Source organism: Peromyscus maniculatus, chromosome 4 (genome assembly GCF_049852395.1).
Source record: "Peromyscus maniculatus bairdii isolate BWxNUB_F1_BW_parent chromosome 4, HU_Pman_BW_mat_3.1, whole genome shotgun sequence".
Taxonomy (NCBI): Eukaryota; Metazoa; Chordata; class Mammalia; order Rodentia; family Cricetidae; genus Peromyscus; species Peromyscus maniculatus.
In genome coordinates, this window is record NC_134855.1 from 92,279,456 (window position 1) to 92,302,140 (window position 22,685).

General features: G+C 36.6%; 1 long non-coding RNA gene across 1 annotated transcript; it reads left to right on the plus strand.

Annotated features, from left to right (window-relative positions):
• Positions 1-625: 625 nt before the first annotated feature.
• LOC143272756 (uncharacterized) lies at positions 626-18,714 on the plus strand. The gene is made up of 3 exons (XR_013050342.1): positions 626-702; positions 2,346-2,435; positions 18,629-18,714. It is a non-coding gene; the product is annotated as an uncharacterized LOC143272756 (long non-coding RNA).
• Positions 18,715-22,685: the final 3,971 nt, after the last annotated feature.

Consider the following 22,685-nt stretch of genomic DNA (forward strand, 5'->3'; position numbering starts at 1 on the left):
AGTATATACTCTTTTGAAGAAAGTGAAAACATAATATATATTATTGTGTAGTGTGTGGACAATGCTAAGGTTAAACTGGCACAAAAATTATGTCTACATAAATGCCATTTTGAGTATAACATTAATTTTCTAATAAAAAATATCCCACAGGTCTGCACATGTGTGTCCACATATTCATCTTTTATTCTGTAGCACCATTGACGTTTGTGTTTGGATGGAAGAAGCTGGTGCCACCAAACAGGAACATTAATTCAGTGGCTCCTTAGCATGTTTCTATAGCAATACAATTTATTATAAGCATGTTGTCAATGTAAGGACAAATAAGTAATGTGTATCCTATTAGCTCTAAGTCACAGCAGGGAGCTGAGCTCATCGAAAATACAGTGCATCCAGCTGTGTGCATACTAAGGTTTACTCATGAATGACTTACTGTGTGCTTTGGTTCCACTCTGGTTCCTTATAATTTACATAGGGTTTATTGAACACTGTGCTTTTTTCAAAGTCAGCTCTCTGTGTAAGAGGCCATCTACTATGGAGTCAAGGGACTGACTATTCAGGACCAACCTAAGAATAGTGTGCCCACAGGTGTAAAAGCAAATACACAAAGTATGTTGTTCTCAAAAACAGGTCTGAAAACTGTTTACCTGTGATGAGCTCTTGGAAGCATTGACCTTTTGGAGGATAATTCAAGCTGTCTTGAAGGTGGGGAACTATTTAGTTAAACTCTTTTTTTTCTGACAATCCACCTCTTTATTGCTGAAATAATTGCAAGGAAGAAAAGGATGTCATGGTCAGTATGGGTGGCCGAGACACTGGGGGCAGGGACAGGCTCCAGGACATCTGGCTCCTGGACAGAGGTGGCACTCAAGTGCTGCTCACAAATCTTCAGGAATTGTTGTTCTGGGGACCAGGAGGCGCATTGAACAGCACCATCAGTCTACTGCTTCTCCTGAAAATGGCTCTCCTGGTCCTAAACCAGTCCAGCACATTGGCTTCCGGCACACCCATCCATCTTGCAAGATTCTTCCTTGCTCGCAAGCTGGGGTAGCGAGTCTCTTGGAAAAGACTCTCCAGGTCCTGCAGCTGAGACTGGGTGAATCTGGTGTTGTGCTGGAAAGGCAGCCTGTCCCCAGCCTGGGGACTCTTGGTGCCCTCAGGCATCACCACCTCTTGCTGAGGCTGCTGTTGAACACTGCTGCCAGGACCGCCTTCCTCGTGGATCCCCTTGTCCATGGGGCCAGAACTACCATCACCAGTGTGTCCTCCTCTCATTTCTTCTTCCTTGTTTTCTACCTCCTCTACCACTCCTTTGGCTTCCTGAGCAAGACTGGACTCAGTAGTTAAACTCTTGCAAGCTTGTTGCATTCTCCACACACCAACATGGGTATGAATACACTTTATCTGGTGCATTTGAAAAGTCTGTCCTATTAATCTCCACTAATTATTCAGACAAATAGCAGGATTAAATCAATACAGAGGAAAAGCAGTAAGACCCTAGGTTTCCAAAGACTTTGATATATATATGTTTAAATAGGATATTTACAATACTCATTTTTGGAACTCCAAGTTTCAATATCAGTACACCTTTAGTGATATCTTTCACTTATTTTATTTTTACCTTTGCAGCACTATTGATTGAACTCTGGGCCCTGTGCAGACTAGCAAAGCACTCTACCTCTGAGGCTGCTTCCACAGACTTATAATTTCTACTTTAGAAACTCTATTTTAAAAAATATTACCACTGCCAGATTATTATAAGAAGTGCAAGCAAGGAACAGCTATAAAAGAAAGGGATGTATAAGTCCTAATGTGGAGGTGGGCAGAGAAGGGAGGGGTTAGGTGTGCTGTCTTTCCTTGTCCTCTAGCAGCATCGATTTTATTGTCTGCATGTTGACTGCATTGCCCCACTGGGAGCGTTCTGGACATGTTGTTTAAGGCATTTCATCAAGGAGAAACCATATTCTTGAATTTATATAGAAGAGATGCTTTGAATTTGAGGTTGTATCAGGTTCACCAGCTAAAACACAGTATTCATTCAACAGCATTGTAATCAATAAACATACATATTCTCCTTTAGGAAACAGCTTTTTTTTTTTTTTTAAAGAAACTAGATATAACCTAATAATGGATAGATTTTGTGTTTTTGGTGTCTAAAATGTAGGCCTGATAAACATTTTTCTGACATGCCAGTGAAAGCACTGTTCCGAACAATTGGTGCATTTGCATTTCACCACAGCAGGGGTTATTCCTTTGTATGTGTCTGCATAGAAATACATGGGCTAAAACTCCAAACAAGTATTACTAAAAGGCATTATAAGGTCTTTTCTGATTTGATGTTTCCATAGGGCCCGGAAAGAGGATCTGCAAATAACACAAAGCTGCCACAGGCAGGGCTTTCTCTCCAACAATATGAAGATTGGAGTAGGTAGTACAGAGTAAGTGTACAGTTCAGTCATGCCACCAAGAGCCTAAATGCTTTCCATGTTTCTGTTCTTCCGCACACAGTTAGTAGGCTTTTGCCCTCAATCTTGGCATCTTATGATTCCAAGAAAGATGCTTGCCCGCCATGTCTTATGCTAATACTTCAGCAGACATAAAGAAAAGATGAAGGAGTGAAGAGGGAGGCAGGGATGGATGGTGACTATATCTGGAAAGCAACAGCTTTCCCATCAATCCTAGCAGATGTCTGCTTGCATCTCATAGAGCAGGACTGTGCCACCTGATTAGGATGCAAGGGAGTCTGGGAAAACAAGTATTTTTAGCTGGACAGATTGCTGCCTCTCCAAAAAGCCAGAGTCCTATTGACAAAGCAAAAGTGAAGGAAGATACTGTGCAGGCAACTCTCTGTGCCTGCTCTAGGACTAAGGGGAGATCGTTTAATTAGTAGGTCACAAATCTGAGTGGGGCTCCTTTGCACTCTTTTTAAAAATAAATTCAAACGTAGAATGTTTCTATAAGGTAGAACTTTTACTCATGATGGAATTAAATCAGAAGTTATAGTTTTCATAAGGTTAACAGGGCTGGAGATACGGCTATGGGTAAAGAGCACATACTGCTTTTGCAGAGGTCTTGAGTTTGGGTCCTAGCACCCACATCCAGCCACTCTCAAATGTCTATAACCCCAGTTCCCAGGGATCTGATATCCCTGGCCTCCATGGGCACCTGTACACACACATATACACAAAATAAATAAAAAAATTGATAATTTAAAAGAAGATTAACAAATACATGGATATTCTTGATATGTTCACAACTTAGAGGGTTGAGAAAGTCACTGCCTTCATGTGGCCCTGAACGTAGAGACATCTTGTTACTGAGAGAATTTCTATTCACCTCTCCCTTCAAAACTATTTTTTTATAAATAGTTCTCATAAATGTTATGAAATAAGAAGTTATTACTGAAATGTGCATAGTTGACACTTTATGTATTGCCCCATCTGGGGACTCTTTTACCTTTTAATAAGATAACTGGCAAAAAGCCAGTCTCTGATTTCAGGAAGTACAGAATGTCTAAAGAGATAATCTTGAGCAAGAAAACATTTTGTTTGGCTCCTTACCCCAGCCTATCCTGGAATTCTCAATCTTGTCTCTGCTTTCAGAGTGCTCAAATTTAAGTTATGTAGTTCCACACCCAGAAAGCAATAGAATCTTAGCTTTAGCATTTAAGGCACTCGGTGGTCAGCTGTCTTTCTTAACAAAGAACCTTAGCTTTCTCTTACTTACCACAAGTGGCATAAGCAAGAAGCACAAATGTCTTGGATTCTGACAACATACTGTGGAACAATGATCCCTTTAACAGATGACCTGTGAGAATAAGGAAAGAGCTCACTTCTCTGTTCAGAGAAGTGTGAGCAATTTAGTAGTGGTTGAGAGTTGGAAATACTTCAACCTTTAATAAGCTTCTGGATTTTTTCCCAGATTCATCATTTCTTCATTTTGACAAAGCTTTCATAAACAGAATGTAGGAAGATGTTTGGCAGAAAGGTATAATGAAACCGATCCTTTGTAAACTAAGAAACTAAAAAGAGGATGGACTAAGGTGTTTCTGAATGAAACAATACAGGCTGTTGTTGTAGGTGTTCATGGATGTTGTAAGTGCCTAGAAGGCCTTTATACTCTCCAAAACAATTTGTCTTCACCTACAAAGTACACGCTTTAACACACATTGACTACACCAGTCATCTATGTTCCTCCCTTGCTGCCTGCAGGTCCAACATTCTTGGCACAGTAGAAAGCTACTGGGAAATGTTTGTTAGCCTCCCGTCCCAACAATGAAGTTTCTGGGAGACAACTAGGGTGTGCAGCTCCGATCCCAGACAAATTTCCTTGATTTTCACAAGAAGGGCTCTGAGAGCCCTTATCCTTCAGCCACAGGCACAAAAAGCCCCTGCTCTGAGGTCTCACAGACTCTCACGTAATCTGAATCCCCCTTTCCTCATGCTGCTCAAAGAGGATCTAACTCTTGAGAAGTCAGCCTGGGTTCTGTGCATCTTTAGACTAGGGGTGTCAGAAAGGGAAATGTCTCATTTATTTTCTTTTACTTTTTTTTTCTCTTTTGGTTTTTCGAGACGGGGTTTCTCTGTATAGTTTTGGTGCCTGTCTGGATCTTGCTCTGCACGCCAGGCTGGCCTCGAACTCAAAGAGATCCACCTGGCTCTGCCTCCAAGTGCTGGGATTCAAGGCACACGCCACTACTGCCTGGCCTGTCTGACTTATTTTCTATAGGTTAACCACTCCTGGTCTTCCTATTACTTCCCACAGAAGTACTGGTGTAAGGTTTTCCCCAGAGACTAGTAAGAGTTTCCAACTTTCTTCCCTAGGACAACTGTGAGTATGAATATAGTATATATAAATAGGTTTTTCCCAATACTTCTTAAGGGATAAGGAATTTCACAGAAAGGTCTTTGTCCCCATATGGAGCATATCATCCTTACCTGCCTCTAAATAAGCTCCTCAGTCCTGTAGAATCCTTCAGGATTGTTACAGTAGTAGCGAGGCCCAATTAACAGAATGTAATTGCTTAAGAATTGTGTACTAGCAGAATGCAATTGCTTGAGTAAGAATTGTGTACTAGATAATGATCCTTTCCTCCGTATCTTCAAATGATATGAACTATTGAATTATTTATTTAAATAATAATTTTCTTGTGTGTGCCTATGAGTGTTCTGCCTGTATGTATGTCTGCACCATGTGCGTGCTTAGTGCCTGTGGAAGCCAGAGGAGAGTCTCAGATCTCCCATGACAGTAGTTACAGGTGGTTGTGAGCTATTATGTGGGTGTTTGGAATTGAACCCAGATCCTCTAAAAGAGCAACAAGTGTGCTTACATTCTGAGACATCTCCCCAGTTCTTGAATAATTTTGAAGGCAAAAATGATGAAATACAAGAGGCTGGCCATACCTGTACTCTTGTACGTGCACATGGTAAGGTAGAGTTAGATCTAGAAAAATAGAACTAGCTTCAAGGTAGGATAGAATTAATAATCACAACCTATAAAAAGTTCATTTAAATACATGCAATGCTCTGATGATCTCATATAGGGAAAAGGATAAAAAGAAGAAATTTACAAAGAGAAGATAAAACCCCTTATGAAGAATCTTAAACATGCATATTCCTCCAATAAGAACTCATTTTATATCTCTTAAAGTAGTCAAAATATTAAAATGACAATATGTAATAGTGATGAAATTGTGGAGAATGTGATATGTGCATTTATGCAGTTATAAAATGGTTGGAAACAAATTCCATGAATTTATATCATCCAAAGTCTTGAAAAAAATCTCACATGTGGCTGAGGAGCTCCTGGCGATTGGCGGCTGCTGGAGGAAGCTAAGTCCTCTGACTGGAGCAGTGTTGCTGCTGGTGTGCTACCGTGCTCTGGTAAATAATTTCCCAGCAAGAACCGTGCGAGCCTCTCTACCTAAACTTCAGGAGTAATTTTTCAAAGGACCTGAAAGTAAGACAGAAATTTTTGAGAAGATGAGTTTCCAAGGGAAGGGAATAGAAGGTGGTGACGAGTGGCAGATATTATCAAAATATCTTAGATACATGTATGAAATTGTCATAGAATAAATAAAAAAGGATTTTAATAACCTTAAGAAATGTTTAAAAATAAGCTAGGCGGTGGTGGCGCACGCCTTTAATCCCAGCACTCGGGAGGCAGAGGCAGGTGGATCTCTGTGAGTTCGAGGCCAGCCTGGGCTACCAAGTGAGTTCCAGAAAAGGCACTAAGATACACAGAGAAACCCTGTCTCGAAAAACAAAAAACAAACAAACAAAAAGAAATGTTTAAAAATAGCAGTTTTAAAAAAATAACTTAAGCCCAAAATAAAACGTAAAAAAAATCAGTCAGTATATAATTTACAATGCAGATGTGCAGCAAAATTTAAAACAAATATTTCTAAAAAGAATTATTTTAAAATGTAAATCAAAAGCCAATGAAATATAATGCACCCATTGTAACAAATAAGTATATTATGCTAGCATGAGATATAGAAAACAACAAATTCTGCTTCTGGATTGTATATAGTTTTATAAAATACAGGATTATACATGTGTCCAAATTCTAAAAAGAGCTTTCTGAAGATGACATTTATATGTCAGTGTGGTGTACACTTTTAGGGATTTACTTAATTTACAATTCATTTTAACGTGGTAAAAATTTAAAACTGGGGCTCAAGAGATGGCTCCGCGCCCATGAATGTTCACTAGTCAACAATACAGACTGAGGTTTAGAGCCCAGCAGCCATGTTACAAACTGGGCATCTGGCTCAGGCCTTAACCTCAGTTCTGAGGCAGGCAGAAGCAGGAGGGTCACTGAGGCTTTCTGCCTTTCAGCACAATCAAGAAAGAGGAGCTCCAGGTTTAGGGGAGAAAATGCTTAGAAAAGTTAGGCAGAGAAAATTAATAGGGGACACCAAGCACCCTTGTCTGTCCTTCATCTATGTGCATAAGTGCACACAGAAACACACACACACACACACACACACACACACACACACACACAAACACACTCATGCTGTGGGATGTTCTGTATGGCAAATGTGTTGCTCTGATTGGTCAATAAATAAAATACTGATTGGCCAGTGGCTAGGCAGGAAGTATAGGCGGGACTAACAGAGAGGAGAAAAGAAAGAACAGGAAGGCAGAAGGAGTCACTGCCAGCCGCTGCCAAGACAAGCAGCATGTGAAGATGCCGGTAAGCCACTAGCCACGTGGCAAGGTATAGAAATATGGAAATGGATTAATTTAAGCTATAAGAACAGTTAGCAAGAAGCCTGCCATGGCCATACAGTTTGTAAGCAATGTAAGTCTCTGTGTTTACTTGGTTGGGTCTGAGTGGCTGTGGGACTGGCCGGTGACAAAGATTTGTCCTGACTGTGGGAAAGGCAGGAAAACTCTAGCTATACACACACACACACACACACACACACACACACACACACACACACACACACACACAAATGTGTATGCAAACATACACAGAAATACCCACACAAACATTTGTATGCACACACACAGAAAAACAAACACTCACACAAACATGTGTGTTCACACACACAAGTTAAACTCTATAATGAATTTATTGAGTAGCTTATTTTCTATAGGTTAACCACTGAGGAGTAACCTAAACCTGACTTAACTTTTCTGGTCACTCTGTTGTATGCTTGCTACTCATTTTTGCTGGTGTATCATTTTCTAGCTGAGTGAAAATTGTCATTATTACAGGTAGGGTGTACACTTGGGGAAAAGAGAGCAGAGGTGATGAGGCAGAGAGGGAGGTGGTTTTACTAACACAAAATTTACTTATTCCAGGATCCACGGCATTATGTGCCAGGTAATTAGACATTATGTTTCCTTTTCAAAACTGGTAATGGATACTTAGTACATATTATATCACAGGCAATTAAAGGGCCAGTGAGCAGAAGTCTTTATCTTCAGTAAAATGTTCAGATATTACATAATAACTCATAATGCTAAAATTTTCAATTTTAACCATAAATACACAAACGCTAGTTAAGAAAAAAAGCTGACTTAGGAAAAAGAGAAGGAGGGGTAAAGAAGGAAAGGAGAAAGGGAAAAAAGTTTCTTTTCTATTATTCCTGCTTAATGACTTCTAAAGAAAAGAAAAATTTCATCGAAGTCCTATATTTTAGTTCAAAATGTTATTCTAATGGGTTTATTTATCTGGATTCCAACAAATACTATCTTTTTTTTTTACCTTGCATTTTGCTTCAGATGTGCATCCTAGGTAGATATATTTTAAATTAATCAATGTGACTTAGTAGATTAAAATACATTTCCCTTAAGACTCTGTGTCTTTGAAAATAGGAATCTTCAGCCTGAAATAGCTTAAGGCTGAGTTAGAAAAATGCCCTATATTAATATCAGAATGCTTGTTTTGCTTTTGATCATGCACAGACAGAAAGTCATGTCTCAAAGGTGAAACTATACTACCAATATGCCCATCAATTGTTTCTTCTATTCTGAAATAAAAGTCACTAAAGATGATCCTTAAGTTTTTCCTGATTATCTGTAAAAACACATATAATTAGATAAGATATACTCAGTAAAATACAAAAATTTTAAATATAAAAATAATTGCAAATGAGACAAATCTATAAACTCTGCTCAAGGGTATATTGACCATAATTTTGGTCTGTACATAATACCTACCTCCTAAGAAACAATACCCAAACAACATAATTTATTGTATGCTTCAGGTGGGCCCAAAGAACAAACATTTACCCTTTCTTGAAAATGAAACAGGTTCAGGTCTGTATTTTGAATCCCATGATCTAGTATTTAACTTCATAGTACCTTGCTTGCTATTACACTATATTTACACAAAGTGTTTAATTTGCACTGTGTTTCTCTCTGCTTCTGCCTACAGTCATATAAAATCTTAACAGAAAGCAGAAGCATGAAGGCAACAGGCCTGCTGAAGAGTGAGTCCAGTCTACCCGGTGGTGTTTGGCATGTTTGTGTTGGAGTCTAAACTCCATGTTTTCTTGGATTCTTAGCTTTCTCTTCCTATAGACTTGTGATATCTTCTTACAGCTCCTACTGGTGTGTAGATGTGGCTTCTCTTCTGGTCTCAGTATGTTTTGTGGTCTTCTGTTGGTCACTTTATGCCTTAGAACATTAAATGCAAAAGCAGTCACTTATCAACTAAAGATAGATTCTGTTGATCTCTCCTATGACAATTTTATAGGGTGAGTAGGAGAAGACTAGAATGAGCTTAATTTGGTTGAGATGTTTTTTTAACTGATCAAGGGGAAAGTAAAATCTGATATTTGCTTTCTTCCTACATGACTAAGAATTTTGAGTCTCAAAAATTCAACACTTAGGCAGTGTTAAATTTAAATTATAAGCACAAGAAGAAACCACATTATGACTCCAAGGGCAATGATTAATTACATAGATACTTTAAATCCTATTTCCATTCTGTTAAAAAAAAAGAACATCCTTTGATGGAAAGATGAATTAAAATCTGCACATATTATTTTTTCCAACTTCAGGATATCAGTCCAGAAGTTCCCAACTTTTGTAAGTCATGTTCTTTTTAGAAATCTTGTCTCCCAAGTGTTTTACATTGTCAGACCACGAGTTCTCTATTTCTTTGATATGCTCAATAATTTATTACTTTTTCCATTTTTCTTGTGACCCAGGCCACATAACTATAGGAAATTGACTATTGCATCTTACTTAATTTGAGCTTAAAATATGGCAGAGAGGACTAAAATAGTCATAACATCTAGTTCTACAACAAAAGGCGTTCTGTATGACAAATCTTACCACTTCCAATGAGCGTCTAGGTGAAGGCATGCTCTCATAATAATCTCTATGTGGACTATTTTTATGTAAAAATTATTTTGTCTTTCCTTATCACTAAGTAATAAATTTATTTGTTACTTATTATAATGAGCTACAGATGAATGCAATGCAATTGCTCTAGCCCTCTATAAACATACACACACACAGAGAGAGAGAGAGAGAGAGAGAGAGAGAGAGAGAGAGAGAGAGAGAGAGAGAGAGAGAGAGAGAGACACTACAAAAGATGTTTCTCTTTAATCACCACTAGCACCTTGCCAAGGAAAAAAAACCCACACCCAGAGTCTGATATTACTCATCCTAGAAACCATGGAAACTAAAGCTCATAATGAGCTGACGATATCAAACAGCAGTCCCCACCTTTCCTGAAAACAACACACTCTTTTCCCCTTAGAAGCTAAATCAGGAAAAGGATTCTCTTAGACTCTTTTCATCACTACTTACGATAGTAAAGTCATTTTTGAGTAAGATACCCTGCATGACTCAGGCAGTTTCTATAAGACCTTCAACCAATAGTGAACAGGCAATAGAGGGGAAAGTCCACAGCGTGTGTGTGTGTGTGTGTGTGTGTGTGTGTGTGTGTGTGTGTGTGTGTGTGTGTGTTTCAAGGAGCAAACTTGGCAATGAAGCTGTTTTTCTCCCTAACAAAAGAAGCATAGAACCTATATGTGAACTCAAATCCATTTATACTTTATACCTTCTATGAAAAGCTAAAGTATAATTAGTAGTAAACATTTATAAAGATTCCAATATTGTAGAGCATGTCATACCTTTCCTCTTTCAATGTTTGGAAAACAAATAGGATTGAGGGAATATATCATGGCAAATATAAAAACAACCTTTTTTCGAAGTTGAGCATAGTCACCTCTTTGGCTCTTCATATAAGACTATCATCCCAGTCCCTTTTATATACTACTATTTGCGCTTTATTGCAAATAAATAGTGTGTGTGTATGTGTGTGTGTGTGTGTGTGTGTGTGTGCAGTTGTGACACTAGACAATGCTGTCTACTACTGTGCTGCATCCAAGCCCCACCTTCTAATATTATCTAATACTGAAATGTCAAGGTATGAACTGAAAACAAAGTAAGGAACCATCTATACTTTAATTGTTCTTAACCAATCTCTTTCATTTGTTAAAGTAGCTGACCTTTTATTTGTTTAAAGCATAAGTAATTATTTTTATTTGTCTATGACCAATAGATATTTTTCTTTATTCAAATTTTATTAGATTTGTTTACACACATTTTTTGTAGCATAATTACCTTCTTTGAACTGAAGCATGTCCCTTAATATTTTTTCATAAGTAGAGTGTGTTTGCAGAAATTCTAATTTCCAGACTTGTAATGTGTATATTTGTTCTCACTTTTATACAATAAATTCAGAGTATATAATAGACTAAGTGAATGTCTTTCTCTCGTGTTTCATACACATTGTTCCATTATCTCTTGGTTTTTGTTGCTTTAGATGTGAAGTTTTTAAAAATTTTTAAAAATTCATCTGCAGCTAAAATATTTCTATTATAGTTTCGAATGTGACTTTCTAAACTTTGATATTTGTCAGTTCAGTGTTGGTTTTCACCTGGGCTCACATTTATCATCATGAGGTTTGGAATGCAATATTTAACACCTTTTTAAGTTCTACAAAATTCTTAGCAAAATCCCTTCTACTCAATGCCCCTCTTTTGCTCCTTCTGGTTTATTTGCACTGGAACTTCATTAGATTGATGTCTTACTTTTAAAAAAACTGCTCTTCTTTCTTTTTTTTTTAAAGCCATTTTTTTTTCCTGGAATACTGAGTGGACTTTTACCCTCTTTTCCTACTATCAAAAATTCTGTCCTCGCTGGGTGGCCTTTAATCTCAGCACTCATGAGGCAGAGCCAGGCAGATCTCTGTGAGTACGAGGCCAGCCTGGTCTACAGAGCGAGGTCCAGGACAGGCACCAAAACTACACAGAGAAACCCTTTCTCAAAAAACATAAATAAATAAATAAATAAATAAATAAATAAATAAATAAATAAATAAATAAATAAATAAATAAATAAAATTCTGTCCTCAATGACACCTGAGGTACTTTCATCAATACATTGCTGTTTTATTTTAATATTTAATATAGCACACACAGGCACAGACACAGACACACACACACACACACACACACACACACCATTATTCACCCCCAAATTAGTAAGGACAGAGTAGAAAACATGTTTTCTGTCTTATCCATGAATGTAGGGAATACTGAACTAAGAAAGTGCTGAAATCATAATGCATTTCAAAATCATATTTGGACAACAGGTGCCAAGGAGAAGCATGTGGCCTTGTGATGTAAATGTAGAATAAAACTCTGTTAACTGTATTTGCTGATGTTTTAGGTTTGTTTGTCACCTCCTGCCCTAATATACCATGTTGCCCATCTCCTTCCATATCCACTAATCTCCAAAAGACAATATCCTAACAATGCTTTGTAATATTGAAAATTAATCCCTGAAGATGGAAGACAGTTTCTTCAGGTATTATGAGGCTATTTCCCTCCTAATTCTTAGACTTAAGACCTTCTTTAGCATCTATCAGTATATGTTCTCCTGATTTTGGCAACAGTTTGTGAAAGCAGTTCTGGGACCTCATGTGGCTGGGGTACATGTGCTTCTAAAATTGAACGTACTGTTAGTCTGCTCTTAATCTGATATTTGGCAATCTGAAGGCCTTAGCTCGCTCTAATGAATTTGGGTCAACTAATTCATTATTTTAAATTCTGAATATCCTTGTTAGCATTTCACATGTTTAAAAAAAAAAAAACTCTTCAGCTGTGTCTCCCTACTTCCTCCTTGTTCTTGCTGTGTCCAAAGTGCCTACACTTTGTCCAGTCATGAATGTACTTCACCAACTTCCTTGAACATTTTAAATGAAGTTCTACCATCTTGAGTTTCAGTGAAAGCTGTTAGGAAAAGCTGCAGTCTCACATAGATCTTTCAATAGCCCTCTGCTCGTGGGAGTGTGTGCAAATGTTCCCCACTGATTCCTGAAGTCCTAAACAGACTTTATGAAGTTCCTTGTATTTGATATGCATTAACCATCAATTGTTCATTTCACACACTGACAACTTTTATGATGCTTGTCAAAGATATTTTGGAATCCATATTGGAAGCAATATACTAGAATGGTGATTCACAAACTTGAATAAAACATTGCCTCAAAGTGCAGTCTTTTAAAGACATATTTAATGTTGAAGGGAATTGTTATCATTATTAATTATTATTTCCTTATTTAAACATAAAAGCATAAAGCTAAGCATAAATGGTTTCTGAGTAAATCACAGGTATAGGTATAAAATTTTTAAAAAATCTAAATTGACTACAAATATAATTGTAAAACTAAAAAGATTCAAAATAACACATTTATTTTACATGAAAGATGGTGTTGCTTTGCTAAATCATACTGATGCTTAAAATATGAGCATAATAAAGTGTGTTGAGTTTTGAGGGATTAAGAAAAATAATGACTTTTAAGAATTATGTGGCAATAATTTGATAAAATAAATATGTGACAAGGTGTATACTAGGTCAGAAGACATTAAAGTGGAGGAATTATAATAGTGAAGAACCGTTATGTGAGAATGTAGAGGTGTATGAAATAATGATCAGAATTTAGAAAATATGGCTTTTGTTACAGGACAGGAACAATTTAGGAAAACTATGAGTTCTTAGAGGGATATAATTAACTCACAGGAATCTTGCTGGGAGAAAGCCAGCAAAATAACCTACCGACTCACGTTTGGTGAATGTAGCCACAAAAACCAAGAGGCCAAGGAAGCAATAGGTCCTGAGCACAAAGCAGAGGGAACAGAGGAGGGTTGTGTAGAAAGGAAAAGAGCAATACTCATTTGTACCTTTTGGCTAAATGCTCTGAGATATATTGTGTTCTTATGACCCCTCAACACTTAAAAATGTCCAAATGAATACACAAATGTTTGCCTTTACTTTAGCATGAATACATATTTACATTTAAAACTTCTTCTAGCTCATCTATATTAGTTCACAAAAGGGTAAATTGTTATTAGTATAACAACAATACAAAATATAAATAGGACAAGAGCTCTGAAAATTTTAGTAATATTCAATTATAATATCTCTACTTAGCTTATCCTTAACATCCATTAAAAATTGTGAGCAGGATGACTTTAAAATAGTTCTTAAATAGTAAAGCAAAAATGAGCAAACAGTAGTAGAACAAAAATCCTGCCAGAGATTTTGAACTAGACCAGCAGATCTACCTGAGGGCACAGATCTTGTTTGAAAATCCTTGTGATAAACTGTTTCTTGCTTCAACATGTGAAGTTCTTTGTGCTCCCAAGCTACCTGGACATAGCTGTTGGAGCAATATACCCAAACCTTCACTGTAATTCACAGCAATTCTCTTCATAAATATTCATTCATAATTGCTCATCACATAAAGATCTAAGTATAAGGCCTTTAGTGGTTTGAATGAGAATGCCCCGCCCCCAGTAGGCTCATATATTAGAACACTTGGTGCCTAGTGGGTGAAACTATCTTAGAAAGATTAGGTAATGCAGCCTTGTTGGTGAAGAGGTATCACTGGAGGTGGGCTTTGATGTTTCATAAGTCTTTGTCGGGTCCAGTCACAAGCTCTTTCTCTGCCTCTTTTCTGAAAATGAAGATGTAAGCTCTCAGCTACTGTTCTAGTGGTATGACTGCCTGCCTGTTGCCATACATCCTATGCTATATTGATCATGGGCTCACCCTGTGAAAATGTAAGCAAGCCCCTAGTTAAATGCTTTCTTTTATAAGTTTCCTTGGTTATGATGTCTCTTTCCAACCAACGAATACTAACTAAGACAAGGACTAAACCTGGAATCAAAGTCCTCAACTTAGTTGCTGAGTTTTATCATCTACTATTATTCTTTTAGATGTGTGTGAACTGAAGTCAAATGAGATGTGCTTTAGACCAAGAATATTGACATGACACATTTCTACTTTCTCATCCCTATTACTGTCTTTTCTCTACATGGCATACACATTACCTCCAAACAGACTGATTTTTCACCAACTTACTGATTGTCAGGTCAGATTCACACAAATCAGAGACTTATCCAGTATCAAGTTCCCCAGTAATTTTAAGGAAAACAGTTTTCAATAGATACAGAGAAAGAACTTCATGCTCAGGTTGTAGTAGACCTGTACCCTTTGTGTCAAGTTGCTAGTGAATATTGAAAGTCATCTCCAATAATTGAAACCATTAAATTAGAAAACATCCCCATTTCATGTGTGTATAACTGATTCCACCATCTTAAAAAATGTAATAATTCCACAAACTATTGGACTATATAACAAGAGAATCTAAATTCACCATTGGTCTATCTACCCAGAGGTCTAATTATCTCATTTGAAGAATGTTAGACTGAATCACTACCTTCTTCATTTTTCTAGAAGCATTTTTTTGTGGTTCTGAAGAAGGACTGGGTCATAGGAAATGTTTCAACTCCTTTCCCAACAATTTTTTGATTACTCAAGCCAATAATCTTTCTTTCTTCTTATTCTGTGTTTCTATCATACAATTGTACTTTATGCCTTATCTACCTAATCCTTCCTCTCCCTGGAATATAGGAGAGCTATCCTGTAGTACTTTTTAAAATATTTTCCATAAAATTGTCATTTTTATGTAAATTTTGATATAAATTATGAGAAAGTAAGAACTTTCTGTTTGAATTCTTTCCCCACAGCTATTATTGTTGATTGTGTGGAGAGAAACTAGATAACATAAATTCAAATATATGCTTGTGTATGTAGTAGGAACCACACAGATTTAAAGAACATTATAAATTAAATTGAATTGTCTTCCTGAATTTGCCTTTTCTTTTCTGAGTACTAGTTCCTTTTTAGGGATTATAATGATGAGCTTGACTCTGTGAGATGTTCACTGAAAAATTTCACTGTTTCCAGGGCAAGTCCACGATAAGTAGCTATTTACCATTGGAGTATCAGAATCAGCACTAGTGTAAGGCAATCGTGGAGCTTTATGGAGTTAAAGGTAGAGCTTTAAAAGGATGATGCTAGCTAAACTAACAGGGTTTTACACTCCTCTCCAGTCCTCAGATAGAATTTTATTTTCTATACATGAACATGTTTGGCAATAGTTTAAACTGTTCTTCTCATGAATATTTGCATATGTCCAGAAATTAGAGTATTAGGCTAAAATGATGAAGAGTGAATTCCATGATTGTTGAGGAGAAACAGGGGCATAAAAATCTTGGCAAAAATCACTTAAATTATCCACTCAGATATAATTCTTACATTAATACAATTTATATACCTATGTTCTATAACTGGTAAAAATGCAGTTTTTCTTTCTAGTTTTTTTCTCTACAGAGAGAATTTAAAAAGCCAATAAAAACATACTTGAAGTTTTTCTTGTTTGAATAACTATGTGTTTTCTTGTCTGTTTTAGATGATAGGCTTCTTGAAGGCTGTGTTACTTTTACAATAGTAAATACAAATGTGCCACAGACTTAACCATGTTTCTTGTCTAAGTTCTGTGGAGTCTGAGCATGGCTAACCTGGGTCAATTTAAGTTCTCAGAATATTGCAGTTGAAGTGTGGATGGGGATAGTTCCTCAGCATGGTCTTGGTTGGAAAACACTTGGCTTTCATACCTCTCATGTTGCTCTCGAAAGGGGTAGAAATTTATCACTTTCATGGCAGGGAATATGGCAGCAGGCAAGCAAGCATGAAGCTGGAATGAGATCTCAAATCCCAGCTCACAAACAGGAATGTAACAGAACCTTCTAGGGATGGCCAGAGGCTTTTGAAACCTTAAGTCCACCCCAGTGATACACCTCTTCCAACAAGGCCATACCTCATAATCCTCTCAAGACAGCCATTATATGTGAACTAAGTTTTCAAATGGCTTGGACTTATGAATGACATTTCATTCAAACCATCACAAATGGAAAAAAGAGAATGTTAAAGGTACATATTATCCAACACAATATATAGCGATGAAATCCTTGCTAAAATTTTCATGATACCTTCATAAAAATAAAAATAATTTTTAAGATGTACTTGAAAGTATGAATGACACTGAATATCAAAGCACTCTTGAAAAGAAAAACAAAAATTAGAGTCATCATATCTCCTGATTTAAAATTATACTGACACACATTTGACCCTCTGTATTTGTGAGTTTTATATTCAAAGATTCAATCAACAACAGATTGACAATAACTATGAAAAAAGCATCTGCACTGAACATGTGTTGTTTTTTAGTTACTCTAATCCCACTTAACCTCATCAGGCTAATATTTAAATTAACCATCTCACTGTTAATCCTATTCACTGATGTAACTTTATCATATAAAAGATAATGAGCCCCCCCATCACAAATACCTCTGTTAAGCTCAAATCCTCATATATAGCATATCACCAGGTAAATTTCCTGCTGTGTCTCGTCTTTTTTATTTATCACATAAAATCTTGAGCTCATTTTCTACTCATCCATCTACCTTTCCCTCACTCATGTTTCTCATCTCATTGAATAACACCATCTAGTCTCCTAAATAAGTCATGGCTCATCCCTTCTTCCAGGTATTTTCCACATCTTTTTATCAGATTTTATTTTGACCTTTGTAATATTTCTGAAGATGATCCATTTCACTTTATTCCACATCTTCCTGGTGCTACCTTATTGCTATCCACAATTCATCATTCATGTAATATGTAATTGCAGTCTTTATTCTGTATCAGGCCCTGGGAGTATGGCATGAAAACAACATTCAACATTCAACATGGGAGCCTATTTTGCAGGAATAGTTTTGAAATTCTTGAGCCTTTTAGGCCTTAAAGCATAGTCTGTTATGATTTATTTCCAAATAATAAGCAGTTTGAAAAAAAATCCCCATGCTTGGTAGATGCAATATGTATTTTAGTAATTTACAATGGAAATCTTTTGGTTTTCAGAGATGTATAGCAAGTGAGTGACTTATGCTTTGCAAAGAATTCATAATTTATTCTCTACATTTGGAATGTAGCCTAAGGAAATTCCCTTAACCTCTATTCTGGTTTCTCATTTCAAAAGGAATGGTTATGTAGGAGGCTACAGGAAGTTATTTGGTTGCTATGAACCAAGACTTCTGTGAATGAAAATTAAAATACACATTTCTTGTTTATTCATTTTAAAAGCCTTGAGTATAAATTAAGTGACCTAAATATAATGGGTTATGATTACTAATGCATCTATAAGTACATTTAAATATCACCCTTTATTCTCTTACAAATCAAAGGAAAACCAAAGCAAGAGGCTAAGGGTAAAGCATTTGACCCTGGTAGTAGATCAGGGCCACGAAACAACTGGGAACAGACTCTACATATTTTGTCTTGTGGCTTAAATCAAAGAATATTGGGATATGCTGCTTCTTCAAGGTAGGGTTTGCAGAAATTAGAAGTCCAGCCTGGGGGAAGGTTCAGCATCCCAGAGGAAAAGGGGAGACTTCTGGCTTTAATCCAAGAAGGCAGAAAAGAGGCAGGAGAACCGATTCTCTGAAGTATATGTTTGTAACATCTGCTTTTGCACTTATACCTTGGGTAATATCCAGTACTTGATGTCTTAAAAGGGGAAAAAAACAGCTTTAATATTTTAATTTGCTAAATCATTAAAATCTGGAAACTACCCTACCTAGTATCTTTAACTTTGGCACCATTTACCCTCTTTGAAACTTGGACCTTTCAATTTTATTAAGTCAAGCAGAGCTTGAAAAATAACAAAAATATTTCTTCTACTACAGGTCTATGATACATGAGAATTGAAAGCTTGCAAAATTTCAGTTCTGATAGAGTGTGCCAAAAGGACCTAGAAGTGTATCCTGAAGGGTAAGAAGAAGTAATTTCATATATTCTAATAATTCTGAGTTGCAGTAATAGAATGTACATTCTTAGTAGGGGGCCGAGTTTTTAAATTATATGTTTATTTTTCAAGGCTAACATTCAAATCCACAATAGGTTGACTTTCATTAGCTGTTTTAATTTTGTTCTTTGTTACATGATTGACATGATAAATAAAGAATAGGAACAAAAGAAATATGGGGAAAACTTCCATTTATAATGCTCCACTCTCACGGTGGGTACCAGGGAGTTTGCCACCATGAGAACTAACCAGTTACAGACACAGAAAGTTGCCTTCTGTTAGTGTTTGCTTAGAGTCACTAAGAGTAAGTTTGTTTCTGAGTTGGTAGTTTGGGTCAAGGTATTCTTTGCATCCTTCTCCATTCAGGATGAAAATGCAGATTCCAGGGTTAGTAAAAGGATGTTTTCTAGTGTCGTTCTCCATACACTTTGGGGCATTTTATGAGATCATAACTCCTCTATACTGAAAGGCACTAAAGTAAACACATCATTATGGTTTGGACCTTGCATGTTCTATAAAGATCATATATTGGATCTTGTGGAAACTTTAGGAGGTGAAGCCTAATTAGAGGAGGTGGGTCATTGGTGGCACATCCTTGGATGCTATCATGTTCCTATTCCTTCTATTGTGCTTCTGCTTCATGCCCATCATCACATGAGCACCTGTGCTCCACCACACTGTAATAACTGCTCTATACAGAAACAACAGAGTCAGTGGACTATGGGCTGAACTCTCTGAAAATTTGAATTACAATACATCTTTCTTCTTTTTAAGTTGTTTGTCTAACTGTGATGGATAGTGGATTAACTCCCAAATCAAACTTCTTCAGTTGTAACCCCAGTCTTTGGATTCAGAAATGTCATTGCTATTTCCTCATTACCAAGTTGTTCATGTTGTGACTAGCACCAGCCCTCATTCCTTAGTCAGTGTTCTCTCCTTTAGTTTGATCCTATAGTCTCTACTCAGTTTTAGTTTTCTACAGAATTTCCCTTTAGGAAAAAGAGTTCAGTATAGCTACTTGCCAAGTATATCTGCATGTGAACATTTTTTGCTATTTACTTAAAGCAAGTTCTTTCAATGGAGACAATAGTAGTACTGGGGATGGGAAAGATATATATAAATTCAGATTTCTGCACCTTAGAAATACAGATATAGAAACCCATGCAGCCAATGTATTTGGGGACACAGGTAGAATAACACTAGGTGTGAATGCACTATGTTGGTGTGTTTGAGGATCTTTGCAGAGAGCTCACTGCCCTGAATCATCTTTTCTAAATTATGTTCCTACTATCTGTATTTATATAAATTAAACACTAAAGTCTTAAGATCTTAGTCTGTGAGACAAAAATACTGAAGTAGGGTATGATTTTAAGAAAATGAGAAAGAATCATAAGTTTGAAGCTAGCCCAGGATGTAAACCAACCAACCAACCAACCAACCAACCAACTAACCAACCAACCAACCAACAAGAAAAAAACCCAAAAAGGTAAGGAAGTCACCTTAATGTGAGAGTGCTTGCCCAACATTTGAAAAGCTCTGTGTTTAAAAAGCCCCATAATGTTAAAAAAAAGAAAGAGGGGAGGTAAACAAGGGAGGGCAGAGGGAAGGAAGGAAGGGAGGGAGGAAGGAAGGGAGGAAGGAAGGAAGACAGAAAGAAATTTAAAAAGAAATAACAAATTAGAGGCTTTCATCTTGTCAAAAATAGTTACCTACATTTTTTCCTGGAGAAATACAAAGGTACCAGCTTGCCCTAAGGCTTCAAGGCATTGGTTCTTGGCCTCTGTTTTTACAAACCATAACTTGAAAAGGAAAATTGACAGAAAAACCATTCAGAGCAAGAGATTTCATTTACCCCATGGGAAAACCATTGCATTTTCTGGGGTTTCTCCTATGAAGGGGAATAAAGAGAACCCTAAGGAAAAACATCAGCAAAAGCTTTTTGTAAGAAATGCTATGAAAAGAGCAAACCCCGAGAATTATGTTTAATAACAGCAATGATGAGTTTCCTGGCAGTCTGTACCGAGCAGTTAAAGACCAACCAGCATGTTATAGAGGCTGGATTAGCAAAAATGGTCTATAGCAGCCTAATAACAAGCCAGGAGATTTATTCTTCCAAACAGAAAATTCTGAGATATGAATGATTTTTTTATTTAAGAAATATGCTACAGCCATCACATTAATTTTTACTAAGAGATTCTAGCTTGACTTAAAGCAGGGTCTGAAAAATTGGAAAATAATGCTATGAGCCACCAAGTTAGTGCCCCACAGAATATTTTAAAATTACTTAACACACGCCATCTCAGTGTCAACAGCTCATCACTGATAAACTATCTAATTAACAGAACCCTTCATAGTATTTGATAACTGAGTCTTGGCTCCGTTTTTATGCCAGAAGGGCAATCCTTGATAAGTAGGAATTACAAAAGCAGATTTTAAAAGGCATTAATTCAGAAATAGAATCAAATTTATTTCCAGTTAACCCCCTGTTGGTATTTAAACTTATTTAAAACTCCTTTGCTCAAAGATAACACCTGAGAGCTTGCCCTTGACCAGTGTCAGCCTTTGTCTGGACTGTCAGTCTGTGTTTTGATTCCTTTGTTGTGGACCAGCATCCTACATGCTCATGGTAATTGATATGGGTCCTGGGCTAGGGACAGATGAGTTTATCCTACCATTGAATCCCTTCACAAGATGCCTTAATTATTAGGGCTAATTCCAGGATTTGTACTCAGTGCTCCACTTAGGAAGCTCTATTGTTTTCTCTTTCCAATTCCACATTGGCAACACTTTCAATGGCAGATCCAATAAAGAATTAGCAATTATTAATTCTTTGAATCTCTGCAGACCTGGAAAAGGGACTGCAAGAGAAAGCCATGATAATAGTTGCTTTTTATATGGAATTTTCTCACAAGCAACTGAGGTCTTGCAAGAGTTTCAGAACAAAATGAGGAATCTGAATAATCTACATAAAGACTCATTTAGACCTCTTGCCTCCATCTCACTAGTTAATAATCTATTTTGCAATTAAATATAAATTCTGAATTTTGAGTGTGGATATTTGTGGGTAAAATCAGGACATTTCATTAAAGATGGTGTCTCCATGTTTAGATATGTTGTCAATAAGAAGAGACAGATTGTTGATTGTTGTAGTTAGATAAATCAGGTTTCCAAATTTGCAAATTACAGACTTGATGTATATGAAATCTTTTCCAGCCAGGACTTTACATTCATGTTGCTTATGGAGTATACATTTATTTCCACCATGTTGAGGCTTAGTCTTCATAACAGCTGGGCAAGCAGTGGTAGGCATATATTGAGTTAGTTTACTTCTCAGGAACAAAAATGCTACATTTTCCATTTTGGTGTTGGTGTGTAGGTACATAAATAGCTGTATTATATATAAATATTGAGTATAATTAGCTTTGGGCCATAAAACTATGAAAACTTATATGTTTAGCTCTTCTTTTGAAGATAAGCAAGAGTCACTGTTGCAGCAATAAAATAATTGTTTCTTAACTCCTTGTTTTGAGTTATTCCTCCTGACATACACATTTCAGTCTCTAATATTCAATTAGAGATTAGAATACACAATATAAACAAATCCCCTATCACAATGTTTTTAAGAGATGGTTATCATTCTGATTTTTCCTTAATCTGTAAGTAGCATCCTTCAACTAATAAAGTAAAAAACACATTTTTGAAATATGGTCAGAGACATGATTTCTAATATTACGGTTTACTATTCTTAGGTTGTAAATACTCTGTCAAAAAGGAAACTGTGGTGCTATCATTTTTCAACATTGAACAACTTTTCAAGGGAGTAAAGGAGATGATTTGTTTTTGTCCAGGATTTTTTTTAGCATCCTACCTATGAACAGATATTTTCATAACAAATGCACTTTGAAGTGACTATTATCAACTTCAAAATGACCACTTAA